Here is a 6103-nt window from a genome sequence, read left to right on the forward strand (position 1 = left end):
TTAATATGGACTGTGCGCAGTTTTTTTTAAAAAAAATTTTGAGAGTACGCAATCGCGTACCTTAGCTTTATAGAAGGCAGAAATATGTACAAGAATGTGATACAAAGAGCCCAGGCGGCACACACTAGGCCACCCTCCGGCCCGAAGACTCCACTCCTAGCACTAAACTCGACTACTCACAAAATACATTGACTCCGGTACCTCCCGCCCTAACCCAAGTTTGCAGCTCATCGAACACTTGAGAGGTGAAAGTTGCTATAGTAGACACTTCTCTCCTAGGGCCGAAGACCATTCCGTTGCAATGCTTCCAAAGGTGCCAACAAACAATCATGATAAGTGAGTCAAACCCCTTTCTGTTCTCCTTCGGCATCCTCTTGCGGGTCTCCATCCACCAAGATATAATGGAGTCGTTGGTTGTAGGCACGAGCATGATGTTGATGCTGGCTCTCAAGAAGCAGCAGTGCCAGACTTGCCGAGCGAAGACACATCGAAGCAAGATGTGGTCCACTGAGTCTTCCTCCTGATCACAAATGTAGCAAGGTGAGATTTGGTCTTGCAGTCCGTGACACAGGCGCCGATCTGATGTCCATAGTCTGTAATGAGTGGCCAGCCACATGAATAGCTTGCACGACAAAGGCTCCCAACATTTCCAAATCGCCATAGCTGGTGCAAAACGGATGCTTCCCTGCCACATCATCTCATAGGCTGATTTTGAGGTGTATGAGCCTCCAGTATTCCATCTCCAGATGGGGACATCAGTTTGTGTCGGCACCAGGATAATCTCAATCATGATTTCCCAGAGGTGAATGATCTGGATCATGGCATCCGTGGAAGGGCTTCCAGATATGTCGTCAGCCCAACGGTGAGAAGATAGAGCTTCACTGGCCGTTCGCCTGTTGATGATTTGTGTGCGTACTAGCGCGAGAACCAAGGGTGCAACATCAGCCACAGACTGTCCCTCGATCCATCTGTCCTTCCAAAATAATGTTGGGCGCCTTGCAGCTTCATGATGATCGTCAGCTAGAGGTAGCAAGTCCAGCAGCATCCTTGCATCTGCTTTTTTTCCCACAAGTTAAGTCCAGCGACATCTTTGTTTCCACCATACTGTATTGGTGAACGTAGTGTGTGCCCCACTTGTAATCGGGAAAAAGGAAGGCAAGTCAGTTCATCGCTCGATCAGTCTGGCAGACGACGTCTACTAGATTCGGCTGTGCAGCACTGAAAGAAGAGCGGGAATCGAACCACAGCTCTCTTAGACACTGGGAACGGCTCGTCTCCATGACGCCTCAGAGCTGCAGAAAGGGCCTCAAGACAATGTTGCTGTTGATCACCTGGAAGCTTTGGAAAGAGAGGAACGCATGTGTCTTCAGGGGAAAAACGCCACAGACGGAGGATGTTCTGTGAGCCATTAGGAGCACGCTAGAGCTCTGACGGCTTGTAGGAGCAAGATGTCTTGAGCCCCCGTTTGGGGAAAATGTAGCGAGATAAAACCCTTCGTTTCTTTTAGTTTGGGAAGCGAGATCTCCCAATCTCTGGTAAACCACGATCACTTGATCATCCTTGTATTTCCCGTTGCTTTCTTCTAAATCAATGAAGCCGGTGACCCCGGATCTTTCAAAAAAAAAGTTCATCGATCGATCTCACGCTGGAACCACATGCGGGTTCGGACGATAGAGACTCTCTCCCGATAATATCATTGCCCAACTTTGTCGGTTCTCACTTCTTCTGTAAATGTACTACTAGGAGTAGTATATAACAATTTTTCTGCTTGTTTTTTCCAATCGGGTGTACTCCCTCCGTTCGGAATTACTTGTCTCGGATATGAATGTATCTAGAACTATAATACATCTAGATACATCCATTTTTGCGACAAATAATTCCGAACGGAGGGAGTATTATGCAACCAAACACAGGTGCACCCCAATTCTAACACATCTAGCTAATTCATGAGCCACTCTATTTTGACCATGACTAGTTTTACGGGGGATAAAAAGCTTGATTCTCCAAGAAAGACTTGATCTCAGCCATCAAATGGCTATTCCTAGACCCAACCAGTGAAATGCTAGTGAGAGCTTGCAAAGCAACAGTCGTGTCCGTTTCAGGTGGACAGGAAGCTCCGATCGTCGCGAGGTTAACGACACACCTTCCATGATTGCGCTTAGTTTCACTTAGAGGACATCGCCAAAGTGGAGCCTTCACCGCTTCATCTCTTAGTGTTATATAGCCGGCGCCGCATGCATGGCGGGAGTGGGGGAGGATTGTGACAACGATGGCAGTCAAGGGGGTGGTTGCAACGTGGGGCCATCTCCTTGGGGTGCAAAACACCTCCCTACCCTCCGTTTGTTTTACTAGTGTGGCCACCCACCTAGGTTGGCTGCGATGAAGGGGGGCTACGACGGAGGATCCCTTTTCACCTCTGCGCCTCGATTAATCCAATACAATTGGGGAGGATGGAGGAGGAGGTGATTGATGGGATCAAAGCGGTGGAAGGGAGGAGGCCTTATTTGGCTTGTAGGAATTTCATATAAATCTTGTAGGATTCCAATCCATATGAATTTTCTCTATGGAAGCCCTTTGTATCACAGGAATGGTTCACCAAGATGTTATGGAATAGATTCATGTACCCACCATTCCATAGAAATCCAAAGGCTCCTTAGGTTCATGCCTCTTGATTAGGATTCTCAAAACATAGGAATAGAAAAGGCGTAGGAATCAGGGCCTCATTGATTCGTAGGATTGCAAAAACACAGGAATAGGAAAAACATAGGATTGAAATGGCATGTCCATTGCATCCCTATAGGATTTGAGTTTGTTTGATTGTGGCATGGGGAAAGCAAAGGATTTCTTCCAAGAGGTTGGAGTGGATGTTAGAATTCCTGTGAAATGTAGTACAAATAAATCCTTAGGAAAAAATCCTACAAGATTCAATCCTACGAATCAAACAACCAACGTAGGAAAAATTCCTAAGGATTCCAATCCTTCAAAAATCCTATAAAGATCCTTTGAATCAAGAGACTCTCAGTGTGCCATGACCTCTTGACTCCTACAGGATTACAAAACTACAAGAATTTGGACGAAAGGTGTTTGATAGCATATGAAAAACAAAGGAATTCTACCAAGAGGGTTGAGTGGATGGTAATTTTCCTCTAAAATGTAGTGCAAATGAATCATATGAAAAAACTAAGGATTCCAATCACGCGATAAAACGGTCGTCGTATGAAAAAAATCATGAGGATCTAAATGCCCCCAAATTCCTATGAATTTCCTTTGAACCAAAGGAGCCCTTCAAATAGTAGTTTAGGAGAACAGTAGAAATAACAAATTTTCTTATGGTGATACTATTCATGTCTTTGGTTTAAAGGAATGGGCTAAAGGGAAAAAGGATAAAAAGTTTCTTTGATCTCAATTTCAGAGGGAAAACATAGTAATTCTGACATCCACCTGTATCTCCTTTCCAACTTTCTATGCATGAAGAACGAGACTAAGATACTTAGTGGCATAATAACATTCTAATTATATGGTGTCCTTTGGTTCATAAGATAGGAGTATCATAAGAATTGGAACATCATAGGAAATGAGATGACATGTATCCCCATTCCTATAGGAAAAGAGATATCATTTGCTTCACATGATAAGATTTTTTTGTCATGCCTGAGCTAATGTTTTGTTTTCTTCTAAATGTGAAGGACTGGAACAAATCCTATATAGAAATAGAAATCCATTCCTACAAATCAAAGAGCTCAAAACGAAATTTTATTATAGGAATCCTATTATATAAAATTTCTACATTTTCATGTGGTTTGATTTTGATTTGGACCATGTTTTTTAGGACTTTTGTGTTTTTTCAAATCCTATGAACCAAAAATCCAAGTTGACAGAAATCCTATGTTTTAAGCATGCATTTCTACCATATTTATGTGTTTTTCCCATTTTTGCACTTTTAGAACCATGCGAACCAAAGAATCCCTAAACATGACTCAAGTGTCATTTTATTTGAGAAGTCTATAATGCATTGACACTCTGTCTCTTTACTCAATTCCTTCAAATTTCCATGTTCATTTCATGTACACCACCTATAGATACATCTTATAAAATTCGACGTTTTGACCGCCTTGTACTTCTTCGCTTCTGCCTCTGCGAACTCTCATATAGGGTTTCCCTGCCTCTCGTCAGCGTCGGTCCGCCTCGTCTCATATCGTCCTTGGACCATGGAGATGCGGTGGATCCCAGCCCTTGTCGGCAGGACGGCTGCATTTTTAGGTGTTTTTTCGAGTTTTGTTAGGGTTTGTGTCATGCTTAAGAAGACGAGGCGGCGACGGCTTCTTGAAGATGGAATAAGGTTCTTCCCATCTAGCCCCGGTCCAGGCGATGCTTCTAGCATCATCGGAGGGCGTGTGGAGGTGTGTCTCTGGATCTCGTGGGATCCGGTCGGCGTTTGTCTTTGGTGGATCCGTCGGGATCCAGTCTTCGTTCATCTACATATGTGTGTCTTCAGGTTGGACCCTTCCGATCTACACTTCTCTTCATTGGTGCCTGTTGCTGTTCTGATGCACAGTTTCTCTGGGCCCTAGCACGACGACATTTCGATTGTCTACTACAACAATGCTTATCCGACTCTCATGAGATAGGGTCAATGACGGCGGCACGCCTTCGGCTCGCTCTAGTGCTTGTAGTCGTCGCTAGGTGGTCTATGGACCTGAATGTAATTTTTACTTTCGATGTATGGGTTGCAAATTTTCTCGGAAAAAACTCTCAGGGTCTAAATTTTCTGTAAAAATTCATATGACATGGCATTTCAATATTACGTTTTCGTATTTTAAATTCCTGCAATTGAAGGAAGCCTCCCGACCGATTGAACCGTTTTTGGCCCCGGAAACAAGCGGTGGCGGCAGTCGAGGAGATTAATTATCCCGGAGTCCGGGGTTCTGACTCGCCTCTTCCGCCCCCAGGAGCCGTACTGTTCTTCTTCGGTTTGAAAAACAAAAATGTGTACTCCTTCCAAAATGCGACGACGAGACGCTTCTGTGTCAGTGTGCGTGTAGTGCTCTGTGCATAAAAATTAATGCAGCTTCGATCGGGGCCTTGATCGGGGGCAGCTTTGATCAGAGGAGAATCTGGAACTACAAAAAGGAAAAAAAAAACAAGTTCAGTGGTGGAGTATCCGTCACTCTGCGTCAAGTAGCAGCAGCTTCCAGGTGCGCGCGTGTCCCACTCCGTGTCCGCGAGTTCATCTGACGCTGCAACCACATGCGGGTTGTCCCGATATAACGTACCCGTCACTTGCTCAGCTTCTGTTAGTTTATTCAGCACTCCCTTCGTCCCATAATCTAATATGGCTATAGTTAAGTAAAGATATATCAGTAGATCATCAACGAAGGACTAAACATAAGATAGTAGGAATACATAAATCATAAAAAAATGAGATGACATGTCTCTCAATTTCTATAGGAAAAGAGATGCCATTTATTTACATATGATAGGATTTTTTTCCATTGAGTTTATGCTGATGTTTTTTTCTTTGAAAAATGAAGGATTGATTTCTATCCTACATACCTACATAGGAATATGAATCGACCATATTAGTAAACTTTTGAACTAGGTATATCTATTCCCCTCGCGGGTGACTCGAGGATGACGAACCCTAGACCCCTAGCCCTCTCCCTCCCTCCCTCCCCTCCCCGCCACCACCCGAGGTGGTCGCCCCGCGCGGCTGTCGGTGAAAGTGGCGGCGAGGCTTTTGCTACCCCGAGTCACTTCGGGGAGCTCTGGATGCCAGGGCGGCGGCCCTGGGTGTGATGGCAGCATTGACCTCGTTCGACGGGTGGCGTTGCGGCCTTGCGGGTGTTGGCTCTGGCTCCTCCGGTAGGGTGGGCAGCGGTTGGGCAGCGATGGCTCCTCATGGCGTGCTCTGCTCCGGCAGCTGCATCGGATCTGGATCCTGATGCTTCTTCTCTGCATCATCCGTTCTCACCGGCTGTGGATCCCTCCGACCTGTGGGGATGGCTTGGGATGGGAGAAACCCATGGTCGACCTCCCATCGACCTTGACGCCGGCAGTGGCTCCGGCAACATTCCTCTCTTGAGGGGGCGCTTGATTCCTCTCC

The sequence above is a fragment of the Triticum dicoccoides genome, chromosome 3A, assembly GCF_002162155.2.
Source record: "Triticum dicoccoides isolate Atlit2015 ecotype Zavitan chromosome 3A, WEW_v2.0, whole genome shotgun sequence".
Classification (NCBI taxonomy): domain Eukaryota; kingdom Viridiplantae; phylum Streptophyta; class Magnoliopsida; order Poales; family Poaceae; genus Triticum; species Triticum dicoccoides.